Source organism: Catharus ustulatus, chromosome 3 (assembly GCF_009819885.2).
Source record: "Catharus ustulatus isolate bCatUst1 chromosome 3, bCatUst1.pri.v2, whole genome shotgun sequence".
Classification (NCBI taxonomy): Eukaryota; Metazoa; Chordata; class Aves; order Passeriformes; family Turdidae; genus Catharus; species Catharus ustulatus.
This window is the reverse complement of record NC_046223.1, coordinates 24,367,164-24,391,464: the sequence shown is the minus strand read 5'-3', so window position 1 is coordinate 24,391,464 and position 24,301 is coordinate 24,367,164. Positions and strand designations below refer to the sequence as shown.

Below are 24,301 nucleotides of genomic sequence, written 5' to 3'. Positions count from 1 at the left end.
CTAAAAGAAAATTGTGAGACGGGCATGGAACAGAAGCCAAGCTTCTTAAGCAGGGTGAAATTAAATGTCTGACAAAAAGGCTGAAGTGAGGTACCTAGTCCTCAGCAAATCAAGACTGCAACTTGATTGATTGGTGCATTAGAATTACGTTTTCAGAAGTCTGTTTACCCCTTTACATATGTCATTGCTTTGTTTTGGTTCTCCTGCTAGACTGAAATCAGTTATCTCATACATTTTTAATTATTGTGTCCAAAACAGAACTTATTCTCCATTGGTTCAATCATCCTTTACAATGAAAATTTTAGAGGAGATCATTTTTCCCTGGCTTCACTTCTTTTATTCTGTGGGAAGGATGAGGATGCTGAAAAGGGTCTTATAAACCTGCTGTCAGCAGAGCAGGTGACAGTGCTGTGACAGAAGCTGCAGGCTCCCGTCCTGCATGGCCACTTGCATTAGGAAAACTACTCTGGACACAAAACTGTGAAGGATGCTATGCTGCTACAGGTGGTGCAAGGCCTGGGAAATTGCCATGACACAGATAGGACAATAGGTTTGCTAAATTTCACTATGGGCCTTTCCTGCCCTTGAAATGGCCAATTTAGGAGGGGCCAAGCTCTCCATCACACCCTTCAGAGATGGAAGTTCAGCACAGCTTCACTGACATTCCAGGAATTGTCTAAAGAGAAAAGTAGTTACTCAATAAATGAAAACCCTGCTTTCAGTAGTGAGAATAAAACCCTACAAAAATCTATCAATTAAAAAAAAAAAAAAAAAGGACTAATTTTGGAAGATATTCAACCCTTATTCCTTATTTCACTTCACAGTTTAGCATCATCATACTTCTCTTACGGATTTCTCTAAAAGAAGTTTCATAATACTTTTATGATCACAAAAATAAAAGCTTTAATGTTTTGAAGCTTTAGTTGAAATAAAGTTTTAGTTGAAGTAAGTTCCACAGCAAGCTGGAACTGAGAGGCCAAGTGCTGCAAGCATCTGTAGTTAGAGCCATGCTGGAGTTCTTAGGACACCTGAGACACAGCACTTACAGGACAAAGTTCCCTACAATTCACCAGCACATCTGTTGAAGTGCTACATACCTTTATAGCTTTTAAAGAAAAAAAAAGGTTTCACATTGCAAATTAAAATATTAAAGATTTCCAGTATCTGACAGCATCTTACAGTGATGTTCAAAAGTTGCCTCCATGCAGTTATCATTTTGCCTTTATTCACTGACCCACATCACTTTCTTACTGTGCTGGATTTTAAAGCCAGTGAGAGCACAGTCTTTTCACATTCACATTTTGCTCAGTCTGAATCTTTAAATGTCCCTATTTTACCATTCAAGATAAGTTAAAAAGTCCAACTGAATAGCAGTGCACAAATGAGTAATTCTGCTACCTATTGGATTAATCTTTAATTAATCTTCCCCATCTGAGGGATGCTTTAAAGCCTCAGTCTAGGCTCAGCCCTGCAGTGCCAGCCTGCAACAAATTCACTATGGTTCAGTGCAAGTATGCAGCCTGAGCCTGCATTTTTGAGAGATGTAACTCTAGGGAGTGAGAAGTAGTCAGGAACTCACTTAACCCATTACCATTCTGTCCTGCCTTTAAAATCCCATCAAAGCTGGTGAGGAAGGTAAGTGTGTGCACACAAGTGCTGTTCTGGGTCTCTCTTCTCATTCTAGAAAGGAGCTCTTTTGAGGTTTTCTGGTCCAAAGTGTAGATGCAGACGTTCAAAATTGGATGGGTTTCCTTGGAGATTTTAAAAGTGCATGGAGGGGTTTTGTTTGGTTTTGGATTTTTTTTTTTGTTTTGTTTTGTTTTGTTTTCTGTTGAGGCTTAGTGTTTCTGGAAATCAGCTCCAAAACCAAAATACAGCACTAGAGAGGCATATGGATTTAGTATGGGCTTATGGGTTCAGAATCCAAAAGACCATATTAAAACACTTCTCACAGACATACATTGGATTTCCTATAAAGTAAAGAATTATTCCACTACTGTTCTGGTGAGTCACAAGAAAACAATGCCAATTTTCTTCATTTCAATGCTTTGGCATTTAAGCAGGTAAAAGTTACTGCTCAGGCTCAATAAACTGGGAAATACAGGCCTTATTGTTCATCCTTATGAGATGAGCAGAAAGGGTACAGCTTTTTTACTTCTTTTATAACTGCATTTGTTCAATTACTGCTGAAAAAAACCCTCCCATGCTTAAACTAGCAGATGTTTTTTGCATGGCTTGTCCTCAATTCACACATAAGATATAAGAAATGCCATTGCAAAAAAAACCCAAAAAAACCCTAACAAAACAAAAGCAGCTAGGACAGAGCAAAGTGAGAGGACATCACAATTGAAACAACAAGATTATGCCTTGCGTGCATGACCCTTGTGTAAAAATACTTCATTTGCTTCTGCACGATGCTACCCCATAAAAAGGTCAGATCTACTGTATTACCAACCTATAAATAATTCAGGGTTATAAAGCTTCTTATCTGATGCTGAAAATGCAGAGGGCACACAAGAGAGCTTTTTGAACCAAGTCTTCACAAACCTTGAAGACCAGAGAAGTGAACCTGCGCTGCCTTTGCCCCAGCCCGAGGAGCGATGCCCTGCTCCCTTCCCCTGCAAAGGGCAGGTCCCTGGCATGGCTGGCACAAGGTGCCAGAGAAGATTCACTGCAAAGCAGCTCAGCCAGCCCAGCAGCTCCAGGCTGAGTGCACAGCCTAGGCTGGGCTCAAGAGACAGAGACCAGCCTTGGATTTGCACAGGGATTTGTGTAAACACAAAAGAAGAGCCCATGTTTTGCACAATGAATTTTTGTTTAAGTGGCAAGGAGAGGAAGATTCCCTTTCTACCATCACAGTGCAGACACAGATAATTACCAGAAATCAGGCTACTATTAACTCCATATGTCCATACACTGCTGCACCTGAAACATGAATTCATTCTGGTGACAGCTCCAATGCCACTATCCAGACATTGCAATTATAATGTAATGTTGCCACTTGCTTTCACTAGTTCCCTTAGCAGAGGAATTTTAAAGAGCAGCATCAGAATTTTTGTTTTCACAACTATTCCAAATATTTTAGCAAATGGCTTTTCATTTTGTTGAAGTAGACCTGATGTGAAACATCAAAAGGCTAGCCATTTTAGCGTATTAGTCATCTTCTGAAAATTGCTAACAAGAATTAAATCCTCTTTCTTTTTTTCCTTACTTGTGACTTAGAAAATTCATTCTGATTCTGTATAAAACAAGGAATTAAGGAGATAGCTTTGAAAATGACAGGACTTTATTAGCTAAATCAAAACTAATTTGCTTTTCTTTCTTGATGATGCTTTAAAATATTTGCAATAAAGCAAAAATACACCCTTAATCTGTTTGAACCATTTTTCCTCTTTATATATTTTCCCACTGTTTTTATGGATTAAAAAACCGCGTCAAGATGAAACATCTGTTTGACCTTAAAGCATACAATCTGTCCATTCTGTCCTATGGAAAACAGAAGTTATATTGATTTTCCAGGGTTTTTTCCTTCTCTGCAATGAAAATTAGAAAATTACTTCAGCATGCTTAGACTTTAACCTAGACACGGAGGGCCCAGCTGGCAGTTCTGTAGGCAACATTGATTCTTTGGGATTTTTTCTACCTGTGCAACTATCTTTTCCAGGTATCTTGTCCCAGAAGAGATTGGGAACAGCTGCAGGGGATGACTGCTCAGCACTGGCAGGTGACTGTGTCTGCTCCTACACCCCAAACTACAGCCCCACATCTCCTTTGGTGGCAGGAGTGGGGTTATGATGCTCCAGAGATGCAGCACAGCACCAAAGAATCAAACAGATTAATGGGAATATAGGGGCCATGGAGGGGGAGCATGATCCATCTCTAACAACTCATGGGGATGGATCTGAACACTTTTATCTGAATAAGCCTCTATCATGGCTGACTGTTTAAACAGCTGCTGTGTGCTCTACAGGTGTAAAAAGTAAAATCCTTGGTTTAAAAGAAGGTGAGCTGTCCTGTCCTGTACAGCTACCTCACAGACAGCCTGAACTGAATTGCCTCCTCACATGTGTAGAGAAATGAGCTACCTGCCCACCTGACCAGGGGCAAAACATGAGGGAGCCAGTCCCTGCCTCCTACTCTGATGAACCATCCACCCAACACAACAGGGAAAAACTCCACTAGTCAGGTCAAGTAACAAATGCAATGCTTCTCCTGGAGGCTGCAAATTACCGTTTTCTCGGAACAAAGTGGAGAAGGGGTAATTTTTTTGGATGGCAAATCCTTTCCAAGGTGCTGTTAGGAGCAGCACAGCTACATACTGCAATTTATGGAAAGATGATGAACTGTGACCAAAGCCCATACTCCCCAGGTTAAATCACTGCTTCTACAGGACTGAATTCTACCAGAGACCTACCACAATCAATCCCATTCTCACAGAATTACAAGTCCAGAACACATAGCAGCAGAGCAGCATCTCAAATGGGAAGAGAAAAAGGAAGAAAGCCTACAAGCAGCAATTGTCACGATTTTCATTTCATCAGTATTATGCTTCCTTTTCACTTGTTTATCTTGTTCCAAAATTCTTATTTCTCACACAAAACAGGAAAGTGGGTCCCAAATGCATTTTATAAGTGCCTCAATAATACAGTCTTAAAAAATTTAAAATGACTGCTTACAGTGTTGTTCTCATTTTATTTTGGTGAGAGAAATAATTAATATTAATGCAGGGAACACAGTATCATTTTACATTCATTTTGTTAGCTGTTAAATTGCTGCACATTCCCCACTCACTCTTATTACTCATCGCTGTTTTCCTGCTCCCGTGGTAGCTGTAGGAGTGAACTCTTGGCTGCTGCCTGTCCACAGCACGTAGCTGTCTCTCAGTCAGCTTCAGAGCCTTAGCAGTCATGCTCTGATAAATCTGCCATGGTAGGAACAGGATTTGGACTTATGTTACTTTAGCAGGATCAGAACTAATCTTTGAATCCTTGCATATGTTACACACACACACACACACAGAGATGTGCCAGAAAGCAAAATACCTTCAGTGCTTCCAGAGCCCTGTAGCACCTCAGCTTTGCACCAATTGTTATAAAGATTGTCAGTCAATTCCCTGGACAGGAGTCCTGTGTTGTGTGAGCCACAGAGCAGGGAGGGACATGGAGCTCACATGAGTGGGACAAAGGAGTCCCACCACGGCACAGCCAGGGACAGTGTGTCTGCCCAGGGAAGGCACAGCAAGGGATGCTGAGCACGAGGATCCTGCCAACAGCCTGACCTGTCTCCTGGGCTGCTGCCACACACCACAGACTGCCTAAAGCAAAGGGGACTGCAGTGCCCAGCAAGCAGCTAAAAGAACTGAGCCCTGTGAAGACTTGTGCTGGTGCAGCCGTGACACAGTCTGGGTCCTGGGCTGCAGGAAGACCTGAGGTTTTCCAGGAGGTTTCCTCCTCCCTGTCCCCGTGCTGAATGCCTGCTCTGGTAGCCCTGGCCAAGCCTCCTTCCAGGTGCATGGGAGAGGAGCACACTCTGCATCAAACCCCTTGTGTGGATATATCCTTAACCAATGATCTGGGGAACAGGAAAGCTTCCCATGTTCACCATAGCCTACATGTTCATTAGTTTTGCCTTAGAGAGCCAATAATCTCACTTATCCAGCTGCAAAGACATGGCCCCTTCCACACACTACAGAAATGGTGTGAGAGCAAACATATGTTCTTTAGATCCCACAGCACAGGACAAAATTTGCCCTGAGGACTTCTATTCAGTTTCCTGTCCTCAGTCTCCAAAGACAATTGTGGTTTCATGTGAGCACAGACAACTCTGACCCCCAGTTGGGGCAGAACTGCAATTACAACATGAAATCACAAATAACTGGCTGTACCTACAAGTATCTCTTATTCCACAAAAGAGCTATATGGAGATAAATTATCACAGCAATATATAAAATGGAAAAGCCTATTTTGTGCAACAGAAGGAGGTAATGGGCACATCTACTGCTTTGCTAATTTTTTGACCTATTAAAGTACTTCAGAAGACAAAGGTAAATCCTCTGTCACCTTAATCAGATGCAGATGCAACTACAGAATGAGTAATTACACCAATGAATATAAAATCTAGAGCAGTTAACTCCTTAGCTGAGTGGACAGTCCACTTGAACATTTGGGAATCATACTCTTTTTTCAAACCCAGCTGGTAACAGGCACATAGGCACACAGCAAGGTGATGGAGAAGGACTTCTCTTGGCCTTCAATGTCTGGCTAAGCTACTCAGTTAATAATAACTGTGCAGTGACTTGTGAAACTTAACATATCCAAACTGTTAAATTTTGCTGCAACATTATGGTATTGGGAATTTACTGTTTCCTCACGATAAGGAAAAGTGTTAATAATGCATTTTCTAAATAAAAATTGAATAAACAGATGGAAGTGGTAATTGCAACCACTACTTAATATTTTGCTTTAATTTGTCTTGGTCTTAAACCCCTCATTTATAGGAAAGGAGGGGGTTGTCTTAGATGGCACACCCCAGGCACACAGCTCACTTGGGGGCACATGTTCTCCCATAGGCAGTGCCTGACCTCTGTTTTCTCTATTAAACCCTAAAACTGCCATACAACTAAACCAGACAGAAGCAGCAAATGCCTGGTGATCCACTTGCAGTTACACTTTGTATATTAAAGGAATTATTAAAGAAAAATAAATAGTTGGAAAGGGGTAGATTTAGAGTAGGGCAAATGAAATTTTAAAGGCTTCCCTTCCACCCAAAAAAAGCTATTTCTGGCTTTGCTTTAAAACTGGCTGAAAGATGTCAGACATGCAAATTCCCTCCCCCAGCATCAGCTCCAAGAGGAGCAGAGCTGCAGCAAAAAGAGGAGCAGAGACCAAAGCTGAGCATCTGCTGCGTTAAGTGGGAGCTCTGCAGCCTCCACAGCTCTCCTGGCTCCTTCCAGCCCCCTCTGCCCTGCACCACCCACCTCTCCTGTGAGCCACTGCTGTCAAACATGGGCCCTCAACCTTTATTTCTCCTTCCAGTCCTGCAGCAGCTTTCTTGGAGCAGAGTTGATTCCTCTGCTGCAAGGTGTACTGCTCTTCTGAATTAGGAGCACCAATCTTCCACATGGTTGTCAGACAAAGCCTGAAATATTCCAGGTACTCTTCTCAGTGAGAAAACACTGAACAGTTGGATATCACTGCTACAACAGAAACTGCCACTGGACTGGGGAACCTTTCTGGGAAACCTCCAAGGGGCAGCAGAAAAAGGGCAAGCAGAAAAGAGAAGCTCAGTTCAATCTCACTTGCAAAGCCCTGGGCTGAGTATTGCTGTTATTTGCTGCGTTGTTTTGGGACCTGTGCATGTGGAAGGATAAGTCTATGACACACAGCTACTTATTTCCAGAAGGTACCTTTCTAGGGGAAATGCTCACTGAGCTCCAAGAAACTGTGACTGCCACCACTGTCCCAAAGAGCATTCATTAAAATGTTTGGGTGGTTTGTCTTGTCAGCCACTGGCTGAACATCCCCTCCCAGGTTTTCAGAAAGCAGGAAAGCCTCATTCTGTTTCTAAGGGAAGCAGCATCAGTGTCTGAATTGAACAACAGCTAACAATCCCCATTCCTATAGAAAAGCAGAGGCAAATCTTGTGGGCCACCTGTGTAAGCATGCAACATCCATCTACCATGAGGCAACACACTTCCTCCAGTGTGTCCCCTCAGAAAACCTGAAATACGTCTCTGCTTTCTAGCAAACCGTTCTGCAGGCTCTGGTGAGATACTGTCCATCCTTCCCACAGAACAGGCAAGCTTTTTTTTCAGCTCAGTGGCAGGGTTTTAGAGCGTGAAAAGGCTTTAGACACAGCTTTTGTACAACAGGAAGGACCATCAGTGTCCATCTCCACATGCTGGCTTCTCAAATACATGCACAGAGATGTTCTCAACAGCTAGGACTGATGTATTTAGCCTCAAAAAAGGAATGAAAAATTCTGAGGAAAATTTGTTTCTGCTTCTCACAGGAAGCATTTTCAGAACCATTGCACTTCTACAGCACAGCTGCCCACAGTGAGCTTGCAGCAGAAGGGCAAAACAACAGGAAAGAGAATGTTAGATAACCACAGCAGATAACCTTCCACAATAGGCAATATCCATTTGTATGAGAAATGGTAGCTACCCCTTTAGTGCAGACCTCAAGGAAGACAAGAACTAGCCTGGCTGGAGAAAATTGAGTACCTCTGTCTGCAAGGTCTAAAGGAAGCATCCACTGACACATACCTCAGCACAGAGTCAGTACCTGCCACTGAGATTTCATTCAAATAATTTGATAAATAACTGTATATACATCACTTCTGTTGCATTAGTCAAGCTGACAGCTCTTGCTTATAAAATATAAATAAGATAGATAACAACAGGATTAGTTCAGTTTCATCTAACTCAGCACTGTTAATATCTTTTCATAAAAATGCACTCAGGAGTCTGCCTTGCAATCATCCAGGCATAACTTTGTTATCATGAACTAATTATTATAGACAGTTTGCAATGGCTACACATTTCTGTCTCTAGTAAACAGATTAAATCACTGAAATATGTCTACAGCAATAATCATGCAAGACTGCTATGGTGAAAACTCCATTTGCTAATCTTTTTCCTTAATGCTCTGTATATCACAAGCAACTGATTCACTGGTGAGGCTGCCTGTAGGAATACCAGTGAATGCTCTAGGAATGTCATAGGGGAAAATGCTGACACCTTTAGTGGAAGAATGGGAGAAACACTGCCTCAATTTTGCAATCTTTACCTCACCACGACAAAACACTATGTCAGTGCTACAAGACACACCATGTTAAAGAAAGTTCATTGTCCACCATTACACACATGATCAAAACCCACAAATATGAGCTGACATACAGCACAAAAGAGAGTGGACAGCCCACAGTAATGCAGCAACAGCACTGTCAGTGACTCATCTACCAATGTGATGTAAATGAAAAGTCCCATCTGACAGATGGATAATTTTCTACCTGGGCCTCACCGCTCTCCTATAAATTCTTTCCTGGAATTTACTGGAGTTGATAATCGCCCAAAAGGCAGAGAGCAAGCACACCACCCATACAACCTTTTCCAAAGCAATTCTTTGCTTCTGGTGTTTTGGCAGCTCCAACTGAGTGACAATAAATCACAGCTGTTGGCTGAGTCAAATGTTGCTTTAAATGCCATTGTCTGTAAAAACTCATACCAATTTACTGGAGCTATGCTCTGATGAATGGAAGACAACAGTGTTGAAATCCATTTTAGAGTGACACCTTTACTGTCAGTATTTTGTAAACAATGTAGAGGCTGATTTGGGTATCAAAGAGGAGCATGTAAATATTTTGTTACAACAGTTGTTGATGGCATTTTATAGATAAATAAGCAAATTATATGAATGTATATACATAGAAACTAAAAGTCTTGGTTGATTATGTTCAATCCCTTTGTTCTTTGAAGTAAAATTCAGTCTTGTAGAAACCTCACAGTATTGTGAGCATTTTATTGGAAATGGTTATTTTCCACCATTTAGCTTTGATTATCTCCCACAGAAGCTTTGTTTTTCTCCTGATGACAAAATAAACTTGGTGCAAAGTTCCAGACGTTAGTGACACGTATCTGCAGAGCCTGAATTATAGATTTTTCCAATATTCAAAAAGAAAAAAACAGGAGTGGATTGGGTACACAATGAACAGCTCTTTACCTTGGTATTAACCTGGGGCTTGAAACCAGACTGGCTTGATAATCCAAGAGTTTCCTAGAGCCACTTTTATGAAAGGACAAAAAAATGAACATAACTGAGTATAATGGAACTTGGTTTTATCACTCAATTGTCTAGAAATTACCAGGTACATTCACACTACTGTTGGAAAACCATTATCATTAACAACCATATCGATTCCCACTTACAAAGAAGTCTTTGAAAAAGATAATTGCCCAGTCTGACTAGACAATTCCCTTTTAACCACACAGAGAAATATGTGGCATTGCAAACCCCCTACACAACAGCATGTTCTCTACCTCTGCTGTGAATGAAGATGCAGTAGAGAAGCATTTTGTGATCTATGGTATAATTCATGTGATGGCACTGCTTAGAAGAACTGCATGTGGAATTTCTGAGTCTACAAACTACATCCATTGAATGTCTGTCTTAAACTGACAACCAACTAATGGTTCTTGCTTTGGGATGTACACTTCCCCTAAAAAAGGGGCTGTTGGTGTCATTCTGCAGGTCCTTTAAAAGAGGAGACTGTGATTGCTGAGGTGCTTGGCTGAAGGCAACACTTTGTGTCCCTTAGGAGTCCTGCTCAGATTTCATCAAAAGCTTGGAACAAATGGCAAGTTCTGCCAAGAGTCTGCTTGAGTGGTGGAGCAGACATCCAGAGAGGAGTGTAGCTGGTCAGGGGGGCTGAGCACCCACACAAAAAGGCAGGATCTGTTGCTAATTTTGATCTTGTTGCTGGTCTTGTGCCTACTGCCTATTCCTCAGATCAGTCTGTTCTGAACCACTCGAGGGAGGAAGAACAGCTATCAGGTCAACACCTGACCCCACCTACACGAAATCAGCAGACAGTCTATGTTCTTCCCAAAGTAAGTTTTAAAGAAATTACAGATCTCTCTGTGACTATCTCTTTCCTGGAAATAAAACTTCTGAGCTATAAATGTAAAAGCATAGACCAGTAACAGTGTCAGCATCTTCAACAAGGATAATTTGCCAGCAAATCCTAGACTCTAATTTGAGAAGGAAATAACATATTTAAATTACACTACAGGTTCAACAGTTCAAAACAGACTTCTCTCAATTTCTATGAGAAAAAGTTTTTCTCTTAGTTCTTTTATAATGCTTATTTGCCTTTTAACTAGTTTTCCTGCAGGCATATACTATAAAGCCATAAAAGTGGATTTTTATACTGCCATATCTTGAAAGTTGTGTGTCTGCAGCTACCTTAATGTTATCCTTTATTGGAGTCAGCACCATCAAATTTATCCTTTCATCATTTGTAATCCTCATGTAGCTGATACAACTGCATGAAGATCCAAACACATTTATTTCCAATGCATCTACATTTAAAACATTTATTTTGCTTCAGACTGTTGACAGTCCTACACAGTAATAGAAAACATTTTTGATTAGCTGAAATAAAGCACCCTTCTAGCAAATGAAGTCTTGATGAGGGTGTCATTTTCTATCATTGACTGAATTTGTTGAAGTTCTCAATATTTAAAGTTGTTTAGACTGGTTGTTCATTTGGGTTGAAATTTTATTTTTTTTACCTATTTGTACTATAGTTTATAAATACTTTGATCCTGAACGGAACATCTAGAATGAGGTAACAGAAATATTTCAGCTGTAGATTCAAAGGTTTACAGTGTCTGCTTCTGTGTGTAGGATGGAGTCAGAAAGATCTTACCCATTAGAGTTTCTGGGATTACATTTTTTATTATTTTAAACCAAGATCTTGGCTCCTGCTCTTTCTCTGTATAACATTTTCTACTCATCTTCTATCTATTAGAGCCACTCAAAACTTAGAGTTACTGCTCACCACCATCTGTGTTGATCTTCTCTGGTGATGTGACACAAATCAAACATTCTTCCCTTTTTCTTTTATCCAGGCTGAATATCCCTAGCTCCCTCAGGTGCTCATAGGACTTACTCTCCAGACCCTTCACCAGCTTTCCTAAAAACTACACAGAGAATCAATAAAAATCTAAAACATTGATTGCCTAAATAATTCTACAAAGGTTCCTTTTCTGTTCAAAAAGGCAGTTCCAGCTAAATACACCCAACATATGTTGGGCCTTACCCTCTTACAACAACTCAGCACTGAGATCTGCATTGTCATCAGCCTGTGCTGCATCCTTTACAATACTTCCTCACTGTGCACTGGAACAGTGTCCAGAAAGGCTGTGGAGTCTCCCTCACTGGGGATATTCAGGAAAATCTTCTGGATGCATTTCCATGTAATGTGCTCTAGGGTGACCCTGCTGGTGACCCTGCAGGTCGATTGGAACAGGAATGCACTTCTCCTCTTCTCTCAGAGGAAAAGGAACATTTCAAACACAAAGCAGCAGAGAACTTCCAAAATCCCCCTGAAAAGCTCATGACCTCTCTCTAGTTCTGTTCATCTTTTACACTCTCCCTGGCAAATACCATTGGTGAGTCCAAAACGAGGGATCACATGTTTGGTGGGCTGCTGATGCTGGTCCTCAACTGAGGATCCTTGACAGAGGCCCACCTTAGGGAACAATGGATGGGAGAGATATTTCAGGCATATTTCAGTTTCCCTTGACATTTAATTACCCATAGTCATCTTTACTCAATCCTGAATGCTATTCTAAACATCAGCTCCTTGTTGCACTAAATGCCTCTCCATTCCCAGCACTTGCAAGCTCCTGCACTGAAATACAGGTTCTGTGAACTGAATGGAAGCAAAGAGCAGGTTTGGTGTGCAAGGATGGATGAGGGAATGGGGAGAGGTGTTCCCCAGTAAAAAGTTCTGTGTTTTTCTATCTATAACATGACAGCCAAGCTTCGCGGGGCACTAACAAGATCCCTGCTAAAAATGGTTTAGGAGCAACATCGCTCTTCTTTGCTGGGTTGTGCTTTAAATATGCTAAATAAAAGTCAATTCATTTTGTAATCAATGGACAGCTAAATCACAAATATCTTTTTATCATCTCTTCATTGGGAATGCTTCTGCATTGACAAAACACCAAAGCATACACTCTAAGTTAGCAAACAAAACCTGCCACTTTTAATGAATGTTGTGCTAAGATTGATTTTTTAGGAGGGCACAATCACCAAGATAAAGACACTGTTACTGGAAGCCACAGTATAAAGCTGAAATTCCTTTAACATTGACTTTTCCAGTCATGGATAAGTGATGAAGAATCATTTAGACTTTTAAATGTCGGCTTTCTTAAAATGTGAACTGTGGTAATTCTGTTCTCTGGAACATGCTTGAATCCTAATGCAATAAAGCCATGTCAAAAATCAGCTAGCAGCACAACTTTTCCATAGAATCATAAAATTACAGAATGGTTTGAGTTGGAAGGGACCTTAAAGATCATCCAGTTCCAACCCCCCTGCCATGGGGAGGGACACCTTTCCCTAGCCCAGGTTGCTCCAAGCCCCATCCAACCTGGCCTTGAACACTTCCAGGGATGGGGCATCCACAGCTTCTCTAGGCAACTTGATCCAGTGCCTCACCACCCGCACAGCAAAGACTTTTTCCTTAATATCTAATCCAAACCTATTAACTCTTCTTTCTCAGGAGGAGAGAACAAATTCCCACTTTGCAATACTACAGCCTTAGCAACAAGGCTAATTTTTACTAGGTTGTTATTTTTAATGTTTGTAATCCATTAATACTGCCATTTTAAAACAAGATACAGTATTTTTGCATTTTAATATGCTGCTTTAAAGAATTTATTAGGTTATTATCAAATAAGAATCTAGCCCAGGCTACAAATAGACTTGAAAACAAAATGGCACAGATTCAAAACATAGTAATTTAACTTTCTATTCTGCAGGAGAAAGATTTCACTTATTTAATTGCCTTAAAGGAAAACACACACAAAAAAAATCCCTTAGCTTATTCCCTTGTGGTAAGGAATCACATTAGAGGTAGATACAGTGTTCCCCTCTCACTGTGTTTTCAATGACCAGGCCAGACAGTCCATTGGCAAGAGGCAGATTTAGCACAGGGTGATTCCAGTGACTCACAGACACCTCACTGTTGTATAATCATGCAGAAGACGATGCAGAGGCTTCCACAGAGATTGCTCATTTGTGGAAGCAATTTCAACTGAGAGCAGAATAAGAAAGTTGGTAGGTACATTTATGCAATAATTCAGGGGTGATGGATGCAAAAATACAGGCAGGACATTTGCTGCATAAGACTTGGTGTCTCAAGGCTGACAAGAGCAAGGAATGAGACATAAACAGAAGGAAGCAATTCTAGAATAAACACTAAAAATGGAGGGACTGTAGACATCTCAAGCCAAAGATTTGCACAAGTGTGTGTGTATTTGTACACTCAGACCTGTCTGTGTAATAACAGCAAGATTTGAGAGGGCAAAGGAAAGGGGAGTGAAGAAGGGAAATGCCAGACATAGTTTTTGGTCCCTTCTGGCTCTGCCAGAGCCTCTGGCTGGGAAATACTGTGAAACACAGAACTGACTCAGCAGGTTTCAGACTGTGCACCTCAAGCATAAATACCCTCACGCAGGCACGATCCTAAGTGGCCATGTGATTCCTCCAGTGACACGGAATAAACAGAGCTATAAAACAATTCTTGCCAGCAGGACAGGGAACAGAGGCTTGGAAGGCAATGACACCTCCTCCAAGTCCAACCATGCCACAGACAACTGCAACCTCTTCATTGGCTCCACAAGTTCTGCCTTTGACCTAATTTGACTTTTACTCATATTTAAAAGCCAATTTAAACATCTCATCCTTTCCATAATAAGAAACCTGATTTTGAATTCCATCTAAATTTATCCATGATCAATGTAGATCTATTTGGCGTAAGCCTCACTCTTTTTTTAGTAAGGAGTGGTCATTAAGTCCCATTTTATTTCCTCTTGGAATTCACCACTGTAATATTTTACATCGAAAGTAAGACTATGCCATTCTCTGCTTTCAAAATGAAGAAAACATATTGTCAAAAAACTATTTGACCACCAATTCTAAAAGAGTTGGAAGAACAGAATGTCTTAAAAGTCCAGTACATGAAAAACAATGATTAATGACAGATGCCACATTGGCCTTCTTGCTGCCCATACAGCATTTGTTGTGGCCAGGAAAATGTTTTCAAAAAGCCAAATCTGGCAGCAAAGGCAGCCTTCCAGCTGGCTGGGAGGTTGCTCTGTACCTGTTAAGAAACAGTACCCTGTTTCCCATTTTTGTAAATCATTGGGAATACTCCACAGTTTCTCCAGGTATCTTTTGGTAGGGTTTTTTGCTTTTGTACTATTCTTATTTATTAATTATAAAAGAAGGATCATATTCCTAAAACCAACTTGTCACAATATGCTTGTTTGTTATTCAAGTAAATACAGTAGGTGGAATTAAAAAAAAAAAATGTTTAGGGCCTTTTACTGAATATTGATACATCACTAAGTGGAATTTCTACTTAGCACTGTAATCAGACGCCTACAAAAGTTAACCGCACATGCATAAATATATATATATATTTACATACATAAAATATATAAAACATGCTTCTTCTGTATGAGTGTATGCCTACATCTTTAGAACACAACAAAACATTTCTGTGAAAATCTTTTCATAGCCAAAATCTTTAATAATAAAGTCCTGTGTCTTGTCTTTCCCTGTCCTTTATTTTATAATGAAGTAGTTATTTTATGAATATTATAGGAAACAAATATATTTTTTTCACCATTATTTTAGTACTTTTAAATTAAAACCTAATTTAAATAAAAGTAAAATTGATGATTTAAAATATATTGGCTATATACAAAACAGAGGATCAATATAAGACCTTGAAAAATAACGCTAAGATGGGTACAAAATAACCTTGCTGCTTTTCTCCTCTTCAAAACAGGGAGGTGATTCTGTTATCAACACTAGTATTGCTTATCATGCAAATGGCTTTGGAATTCACAAGATTAGGAACCAAAAATACCCTGCTTTTTAGGTTTTGTATTGCACATTTCCAAGTATTTATAACTGTGGGATTCCTAAATGTATGAGTTGTGTTCCTTGCATAGATGCTTGTATTCAGGAATTGTGCCATCAGAGGAAAAACACCAAATGGAACCTTCTCATGAAATTACAGGAGCTGGCAAGCGCTGCGACTCTTGCTATTTTATTGTGAATCTTAAAATATAAAGTGGGGGGTTTTGTAATAGTCAAGTTCTCAGAAGCAAGCAATGTCTGCAAATGAAAATACTTCCAGCAAGCAAAAGGAACGAACTGGTTGTTGGTCTGTAAAGGGGTTGGCTGGCACTCCGAGGTGTTACTTTAAATACGTGGTAAAAAAATTCTTCACCATTGTGTGAAATGAGATTTCTGGCACATCCTGACCCCTTCCTCTTATACCATCTGCTCTACCACTCCTCTCTTCTGAAGGCAGCTCTAGCCCCACCTGCAACCTCAGTGAGGCAGAAGAGGCTGGTGCTGCTGAACATCGGGCCAGTGCACTTTCTTCTTCTCCAACTCTTCCATCATCAACATGACTTGTTTTCCTAACACTATACTAAAGGAAGTGAACCAGTCAAATACAAACCATTCATCATCTGGACAGAAAGAGTGCTGGAAAACTAAGGGAGAAAAAGAATACACAAGGTTTGGGGTTTTTTTAACAACGGCAAAAAAAAAATAGAAGTCCATCAGAAAACAGGAAAACCATTGAGAATTTTCGCAGCTTCAGAATCTGAAAAATTCAAAGCGACCAAAGTGCAAAAAGAACATAGTCTAGAGACTATGTAGATTCATTATACCTTATTTAAGCTATTAATGCAGCCTCAGGGAGTTTTAGGAAAGGGAAGAGCACCTTGGAGTTAAAGGCTGTTCAGAGCAAATTGCAGTTCTGCATTAGGATTAGATTCCATGCAGCATTCCCATCTCAGCAGAACCTGGAGGCAAAACAGTGGCAGGGAAAAGAAGCAAATGGAGAAGGAAGAGCAATAAATGAGGAAGAGCTTTATGCCATGCTGCTGGAATGCTGCTGTCAGTCTCTGTCTCACCATTTATTGGGCAGATCTCAACTAGGCACAGACTTTTCCCAAATTCCAAGTATGTTTTACCTGTCCTTCAAATTAAAATTTTAAAGCCCATGCCAAAAAGCAAACAATTTATATTGTAATATTTTCATTTTACTTTCTCTACTTTGGGAGGTTCTGAGTACTGAGGCTTTTAAAGCAATATCAGAGACATTACAACGATATAAGGAAAATCATGGGCTTTACTGTAGAAAAATGAAGTCAATTTAGCACCTGAAAAATGACCCGAATGCTGAGATATTGAACTGCAAAATGAATGGAACCAGAGTAAAAAGCAGATTGCTTTGGAATACCATGATGAGGTACATTTGGAAAATCAACAAATTAAAGCCATTTCTATTAATATCAATGACTTCCTTTCAGAGCAATTACTCAGACCAGCTCCTATCCCCATTCCCCAAGATTAATCAGCATCTAACTCGTCTAGAGGGCACCGTGGAGAATCTTATTTAGAAGACCTTTGTGCAAGGAGGGAAGAGGGGCTGGGAATGGAGGAGCCAGTACTGGAATTGCTGTCATGGTGAGAGAAGGAGGCAGAGCAGGGTCACAGTGAGCAGTGAAGAGTCATCAGCCCAGGATCTGAAACATGGAGCATCAATCTGAAAAGGCACCAATCTGAATAAAGAGTGGATTCCAGTGATGCTGTGGGGGAAACAGTAAAGCACTTCTCAGCCAAAGTCTTACAGTCACCTCCCCTGTCACTTCTGTTTGTACACCAAAGTGTTAACAAGCCTGCACCCCACACAGTTCTCCGTGGCCTGGGACCTGACCATTTTCTACCACAAAAATTCATTTACTCAGGTTATTCTCCAAAAAGGCTTGAAGCAGCTTGTTCCCTTCATCTCACCCCTTCCCTGTGTTCAGCAGCTCTCCAGAGCTCCTGGTTTAACAAGAGCAAGAAACAGTCCAGGTCACTGCTCATTTTGTACCACTTCCCTCAGTATTGCTGGCAAAATAACTCTGATGTTAATATTACTGATTGCCACCAAATGCAATGAATTCATTACAGATTTCGTTTCATAAATAACTATTTTGCTCTTGCATTCTTAGATGCTTTCAGAAGTAATAAATCAATTAATAAACACAGCAAGTGTCTTCTTTCTCAGTGCTGACAAGGTACAAATTTTGTTAATTGTAAATGTCAAAGTCTGTCATTAAACTAGTAGGCATACTCTGCATAATAAATACCAAACAATCACCCTTAATTCTAATTTAATTTCTGCACTGTGACACTGCATTTACATTTGGAAAAAAATGAAGTTTTAAGTTATGCAAACTGTGACTAGTTATCCTGAAAAAAATAAGGGGAAAAAAAGCAACTTGTTATCAGATTGTTTAAATTTCATTACATATGCTTTAATAATTCTACTTTTTCTGAAAAAAATCTTTCTTTCTCTCTGGAATGTTCTGATTGGAAATCATAAAACATATAAATTGGTCACAAAATTGTATGCAAACTAGAAAACATTGGTAAGAACAGCAACAAACAGGCAATTTAATTAGAATGCCTGTATAACTACGAAACAACTGTGTGCTTTATTCTGTCTGGGAGTGTTGATTTGCAAACACTGTGGCAAATAATATGGTTCTAGAAGGAGATATTGATTCTCAGAGCAAAATGGATGTTCACATTGTAGCAACATAAAATATTTTTCTTTGGTGTCAGAGGTAAAATAACTGCAACCTAAGCACTAGAAACTGGAGGGAAAATAAGTAGACTTTGCCTTTTTAAAACCCAGAAGACTTGAAAAAGGCCGGGCTGGGAGGAAAGTGCAAAATGGCACCCTCATATTATACTGAAATATTCACATTGGAGCCCCTTGTTCCATGCATCTGTTTCCAGATATGTTTCAGAAAGTATTTTCATATTCTCAAAGAGCTGAGCTTGAACTTCGTTTTTAAGCTTATTCCTCTCTACTGAAGAAAATGTTTTTTTAATAAAGACTTCTAAAATTCACCTCAAAAAAATTGACACTCATCTGCAGCACGTTGACCTTCCCAGCACAAAGTAATATAGGCAGAAATCTAATCTGATTATTTTGTTTCTGAAACACTCAATGGCAGAACTCAAATGCAACCAAGAGAAACATGGGAAATTAATTTGTCCATCACAAATATTTTATGATCTTCTGAATTTTGTGCCACTTTACAGGCTGTGCACTTTTCAGGACTGAACAAATTAAATATGTCAGATACGTTCAAAAACATCGTTAAAAATTTAAATAGCCCAGAATTAATTTAGAGAAGTAAGGAATTTTTTTTTTTTTTTCATTTAGAAGTCAGAATAATGATCATTTTTGGAGAAAAAAAAATCCTGTCACTTGAAATGTTTTTGTAGTTTTGGAAGTCGTTCCCTGTCAGTAACTTCCTTCAAAATTTCTGCCATGCTTCTCATAAGATTTAAAAAAGGAATCTGGACCTAAATGCCAACTTTAGTAGTAAGATTTATTTTTAAGTTACTTCTCCAAATTGGCTCATTCCCTAACTTTACTGACTAAAAAACTATGGAAAGCGGGGGAAGGACACTTCTTTTTCCCCCTTCCAAGTCATTTTTATTTCAGTGTTCCTTTTGTTTGTTGCCTGTAGCAAGATAATTCTCCCAAAGGAAACTTCTAAGGAGATAGCAACCTTTTAGGTCATTTGCAGAATCTCAGAGCTACAGCTCAGACCATGTCTGATTTCTGATATCTGCTGATAAAGCACTGACTTCCCAGAAGAGACCAGTGCTTAGCACTACACTGTTGGTCATCTCACATTCTCAAAGTGCTGATTGAGCTTTCCATTTAATTAATGGTTACATTAAAGTAATTAATGAATGGAAGCAGAGCATCGATACACGTAAGTTCTTCAGTGCATGCTCCTCAACATAAGTTGATCAAAAAGGATAATGCTGCCCAAAGCAAAATGATGTGGAATCCCAAATGAAGGTCACTGCAATAGCAGCTGAGCCCCTTGTCGCCCCGCTTTCCATTGCTACCACCACGACTGAGCTGCCTCAAGGGCACACACAGCTCCTCTACATGCAGCAAGCAGAGTCAAATGGCTGCCAAACATGACCACTTTTGGCTATTGCATTTGTGCCAGAAAGCACATGAGTGCCAAACTTTAAACACAGATAACTGTATTCACCAAAGAAAGGATTAACAGCAGCAAGGAAACATATATTTTATGTACATTGACCATCTCACATGTTTTGTCACCATGCTATGGAAACTGAGGTTCACATCTTCAGTATGATTTCAATTCCCTGCAAATACAACTCGGGTAGAGAGCTGTGATATTCCCACTTCAGCCTTCACATATACAAAATGAGCTACACTGGCTGCCATCACGATGTTAAAAATGGAAAAGGGAGAGAACTGCCCGGCCACCTATTCTGCTTCTGAGCCAAGGAAACATTTTTGTTTGATTAGTTTGGGGTGGTGTTATTATAACATATATTTCAATGATTTGCCAAGAATAGATGGGCAATGTGATTTACATTTCTTTTGTCATACTTTTTAATGAACTAATTAATTCTAGCTCTAATGACCTAGACAGCACTTGAAATTCTTCTTACTACAGGAAATAATTTGCATAAAATAATAAAACAAGAGAATTTTTTTTCTTGTTGGACCTGTGCTGAAATACGGCCCACAGAAAATCTTATCTAGCAAGTTGCAGAGGAACATCTATTCATCTAGGAAATAATTCAGACCCCACAAAGTAACAAGCAAAAGTGCTTGTTCCTTGCCACTATTGCTATTTGTGAAAAAGCAAACTGGGAGAGACCCAACAGTTGCAATCTGCTGGCTTTGAGCTACCCACTCATTGCTATTCACACAATTACCAGCCAATATGTGCATTTCTATTTCTCATTTCTTCTTGGAACTAATCTCTGAGCTGAATCATAACCACATGAAAGATGACTTTTCCAAGGCAGCAGCATTTCAAAATTTAGTGTGTACATCAAATATGGTTGGCTTGTTTTGATCACATTGCTTTTACTGGACACTCTCGGAATTACTGCAAAAAACACCCCACCCTCTGCTGCTCCTATAGTCAGTAGATTCTCTGCAAACCAGCTCATAATGAAAATAAGTAGAAAGGTTTTGGTAAAAAGGTACTTTTTGAGAAGCCTGTCAGCCTTCCTCAGCCAGAACAAAACAGACCTGATTCCCTACATTCTTTTCACAGGCAAAATGAGCCACTTGGTCCCGACCACATGATGAAGAAGTCACTGGTTATGAAGGTTTCAGGCAGGTGTGAAAATGCTCTTTAACTGGAAAACCAATCCCAGTATCTTAAAAGAAATGAAATCCAAATGCTCCAGAAAGATAGAACTGCAAGAAGTTATTATGAAATATAAAGGAGGGTGTCTTCTTTGACATACCTACACACACATCACATCTCACCCAGACACTTCAATCTCCTATTGAGAGATAGGAAACCTGTGTCTCAAGGTCAGTCAGGCATAATCCAAAAATCATATTATGATATCCCACTGTGTTCCCACCCAGGCATTATTCTAGAGTATTATCAGGTCTACAGTTGTACTACCCATGTTTTGGGCTTAAAAACAAGAAGTAAATTAATAAAAACATAAATCTGAAAACAACAGCGGGTTCCGAAATCATTCACTGTTATCCTGCTGGCACACAGATTATTTGTTTTTAATTTCCACCCAGTGAGCTGAAAGCACTACGCTCTTCCAGAATTTCTTACATGCACATCCAGAATTCAGCAGCTCACTCCTCTGAGTGACTTTGCATTGCCATCTCTTGTTTTTCAAAATACCTCTACTGTGTGAAAAATAAATAGCTTCCCTCCTCCACAGCACTACTCACTTAACATTGTGGTGCTAAATAAATATTAATATAAGACTAGGCTCACACTGTTTTATTACAAGTAAGTGGTACCTTACTCTGCAAACATTTCCATTCTCTTTACCAGAGCAAGGTATTCCTCTGCAGCAGGAAAGGAGGCAGAGCCTGGCTCAGCCCAGCAGCACCATTCACTCCTGTTCCCCCCAGCTCAGCTTGGCCCACTGGTGCAAACACAGAAACCTGTGACCAGGGCAGCAGGGAAAGAGCCCTGCAGGACCTGGCTCAGAGCACCATGGCATGGGGACAAAATACAATGTGGAGTCACCCAGGCCTATAGCCACTGACCCACCTGACTAATTCACCTTGCTACTTATTGTCAGTTTGTAAAATATTCCCCCTGCTTCAAAGACTCATCTACTCTCTCCAGTTTTACTCTGTGGTACTTAGAATAAAACACCAAACACTAGGCTATTCTGTGACATTTCTCCACAGTAAAAAAAGCCCAAAGTTGCAGCTTCTATGGCTCTTATTTTCTTATTTGCTGTTTGATTTTTGTTTTCTTTCTTAACTATTTGCAATTTAATTCATACTGTATTGAAAGTCCATATTTTTTTAAAGAAACTGTTTAAAGGTATTTAATAATTTGCCACATTCTGAGTTTCCTTCGGTTTGTCTTCCTTCATTGTTCTAGTAATAGCAACATGTCAGCAACTAGGTTGCTATAGGCTCATGCTATACACAAGCTACATTTTAAAAAACCCACATAATTAAGAGTAAAATCCCTATTTCTTATCTGCATTCCCCATTTATTCTCAGATTTTCTTCCCAGTCTTATTACACTGACTTGTCTAGAAGGTGCTGACCGTATGTTTTCTTCTTTTAAACAATGGTCTCCAGCTTGCCACTTACAGCTCTTTTGTATGCCAGTGCTGCTTTGGGCTGGGATAGAGTGAATTTTCTTCCCAGTAGGTAGTGTGGGGCTGTGTTTTGGATTTGTGCTTAACACAGGGTTGATAAGATAACATTTCCACAGTGATCTCTGCTTCAACCATTTCAGACTTCTGATTGAAGATAGGCATAGATATGTTCCAGTTGACAGAAAACAAGATCCAGACAATCAAAGATTTTACCACCCAAAAATCAGAAGTATCAGGCCATGAGTGTTCAAACACCTCTGCCTTAGTAGCTAGGAGAAAAATAATGTATTCAACTGCACAGTGTTTCAGATTTATTGAGAAAAGCCAGATATCACAGTTAATTAATTCTGCAGAGTAATAGAGAAGGTTTTATGATTCTGCAGATTAGCTATAAACACAGATTAAGCTAAGCAAACACACTTGGACTTTCTGAAGATGAGAGTTTGGTTCTAAGAAGACTAAAATTACCTTGTATCCATATTTGTCTGGAGTTTTGTACTATCAACAAAAAAATAAAAAAGGAATAAAGAAAATATTTAAGCAGAGGGCTCTTTATGCTTTATTTTTACCTTTCTAGTAAGCAGTCAGACTGAAACTTTCAGAATAAAACTGATGATTAGACCACAGCTAGATGTCGAAGCAGTCAGAAGAGGTTTGGCTACAAACCAGAAACAGCAAAACCAAAACCTCTTGCACCAATATCTGCAGGGATAAAGGCTGCAGGGAGACCAACTCCTTCCTACTGACACCTGGTTCTGTGCAGACCCTGTGCATCCTGGGTTTTGGCTAGAAGAGGGTGTCCCACAGCTGGGGTGGAGCCAGACAGTGCTGCCAGTTTGACCTGGCTCCCACTGTGGAACAGGTGGAGGTCTGACAGCTGAAAGGCTGCAAGGCAGCACAAGGACTGAGAGAGACAATTCACTTCTTCAAAAGAGAAAAGAAAATCCCTCTTATCTGCTATGTACACTCGAAAAATGCTGGTTAACATGGAAGCAAGCTCCTGAAAGAATTCTCAAAATATGTACTTTGAGGCAAGAAAAATGCTTCATTTTCTTCTCAAGGTTTTTTCCCTTAATTATATTGTTTTGTGTTTCAATGTGTTTTTTGGTTTAATTTAACCATTATGAAATGAACAGCTGACTTCGAAAATGTGAAAACAATTTTACATCGTAATTTTTTCTCATCGTGATTTATTAGTCAAATTCAACATGAAGCTGTGAATGACAAGTAGTCTCACACCTACCTTGGGGTGGAGGAGAGGAAGAGAAGGAAAACATGAAGTATTCTACAGAGAGCTCTAAAATCATTAGTGTCACAGAGGATGGGGAAATGCTGCTGACCCTCTCTTCTGATGACAAATTAAGTGGTATTGAATGGTATTAGCAGGTTGAAAACAAGAAGGGCAGCTTTTGTCACACAGCTGACTAACCTTTAGATCTCCCTGCCACAAACCTTATGGATTTTTAAGTCTTAGTTTTAGGAGGACTCAAAAGGTACCAGAACAAAGTCACAGAAGAAAGATACACAAAGCATTACTAAATACAAACAGACCGCTTCTGATCCTCTCCCCTAATTGGTTGGGTGCCAGAAGATTATTCCAAACAGCACAGTGACATTTTCCTCCTGTACTTGGGCTGTCCCCTAGGCAGTACTACTGGTGTCACACCAGACACCCAGTTAGATGGACCTCTGAGAGGAGCAATCTCTCTATGCTTGCACCTATGCTCCTAAGCAGGCTGAGTAAATATTTGTTGTAAGACACCAATGCAGCCTGAGCCCCAGACCTGTCTGTTACTATCCTGGACCATTCT

The 24,301-nt window shown here is 39.9% G+C and overlaps 1 protein-coding gene across 1 annotated transcript in view; it reads right to left on the bottom strand.

Annotated features, from left to right (window-relative positions):
* KCNH1 (potassium voltage-gated channel subfamily H member 1) overlaps positions 1-24,301 on the bottom strand; it is a 173,505-nt gene that overhangs the window by 28,239 nt on the left and 120,965 nt on the right. The gene's annotated exons all lie outside the window — the stretch shown is intronic.